At 34.7% G+C, this 1,766-nt stretch overlaps 1 long non-coding RNA gene across 1 annotated transcript; it reads left to right on the forward strand.

Annotated features, from left to right (window-relative positions):
• The first annotated feature begins 317 nt into the window (after window positions 1-317).
• On the forward strand, window positions 318-1,427 carry LOC108454562 (uncharacterized). Its single transcript, XR_001866742.2, has 2 exons — window positions 318-679; window positions 988-1,427. It is a non-coding gene; the product is annotated as an uncharacterized LOC108454562 (long non-coding RNA).
• Window positions 1,428-1,766: the final 339 nt, after the last annotated feature.

The raw sequence follows: 1,766 nt of genomic DNA on the forward strand, positions 1-1,766 counted from the left end.
TAAAATAATCTATGGTAATATATTACAAGACGAATAATAAGTGAATTTTAAAAATATATAAAGAATAAAAACATGAGCTGGAATACAAAATATATATATATATACTCAATTGTAGCGAAAATAAAACTGGAAGGATAATTTACGAAAAAAATAAAGCAATAAGGCAGATTTAAGGGTTAAAGCTTGATGCGTACAAATGTCCAAGGACTAAAGCGGAAATTGTCCCCAATTAAGATGCACAGCATTTAACCGTTGGTTAAATTAAAACTATGTACAAATCTTAGGGACAAATAAAAAAAACGGAAGAAAACAAGAAGATTCAATCGAATGATAGCGCGAATAGGAAGGACTTATCCCACAAATTCCCCTCACAGGCCCAAAGCACGCGGATCTGGCCACGTCTGGGTCGGGTCACTGGGTGAAGGCCACCATACGACGTCGTATTTAGACCATTAAAATTGGTCAAAATGGCGCTGTTTCCATTCCTTTATATAGGCTAAATCAGCTGAATCAACATGGCTCCCTTTTGTTTGTTTTTCAAATCCCTAGTCCCCTTTTTCTAATTGTCGAATCATCTTCACCAGATGCTCCCCGAACCTGGAGAAATTTCAGCCCCAAAACCTTTCTCAACTTCTATTTCAACGAAGAAAGGAGAAGAGATCCATGGCCTGTTTACACGGTAAGTTTCTTTCTTCCTCTTCGTTTCTCTTTTTTTTTTTTAAGAAACAAAGCTATATGCCACCATAAATTCAAGAAAATGAATCGAAAAAAAACACAAACTTAAACTGGAAATTACCTCTCGATCTTGATTGATTTCACTCTATTTGATTAATATGCATATATTGTGTATAATATCCGTAAAAAAAAAAAGAGAGTTACAATCAAAATCCACGGGGCTTTTATAGCCGAGAGAAGAGAAAACAAAAATAAATTACATTTTTTTTGCTATTTTCTTGCGTCTGTTGTTTTCTTTTGTCTGCTGTGCAGGTACGGGTTCTGTGCTGGCGTACGGAGGCGCCGGCGTGGCTGCTGGAGGGTACGGAGGCTGGGGCTGCTGGTCGTACGGTGCGAGGGCTGGGGCGCGCGTGGGGACCTGAGCGGCGCCTAGGGTTTTCCTTCCCTCCTTTGGCGGAAAAATGTTTAGGATAATCGGGCTAGTTGGGCTTTAGGGCATTTGGGTCTAGGTTTGGGCTTGTAATAAGTTTGGGCTAGGTATTAGTTATTGGGTCGTTTAATTGGGCTTTAATGATAGACTATTAGTATGTTTTATTCTTTGGACTTTTGGTTTAATAATTTGGTATTTATTTTGGGTTTTGGTTCTAATGTGGGCCCGGGCAAATTGGCCCGTTTACACTGATTAGTTCTCAAATCAGCCAGTTTAATCAATTGGTCCGATCAAATTCAAACAATCATACTTTTAACTAAAACCTATTAAGTTTTTTTTTTGGTAAAAGTTGTTTTTAATTTTTGTAAATTTAATTAAAATTTTAAATTTATTAATTGTTTCATTATTTTGATGTTTTTAAATATTTTCTTAATAATTATTCTGAAAAATTAAAATCTTATAAGTATAAAAAGTATTATAAAAATTATAAAAATAAATAAATAATTCATATTAATATTAAATAAAATAAAATTAAAACCCTCTCCTGCTAAGGTTTACAATAAAAGAAGAGAGAGAAGTATATTCTGACTTGCCTATTTCTCAATCAATGATCTGGTATTCAATACATTTACACCAGCTATCCATACTAACTGAAGATGTT

The sequence above is a fragment of the Gossypium arboreum genome, chromosome 9, assembly GCF_025698485.1.
Source record: "Gossypium arboreum isolate Shixiya-1 chromosome 9, ASM2569848v2, whole genome shotgun sequence".
NCBI classification, from domain to species: domain Eukaryota; kingdom Viridiplantae; phylum Streptophyta; class Magnoliopsida; order Malvales; family Malvaceae; genus Gossypium; species Gossypium arboreum.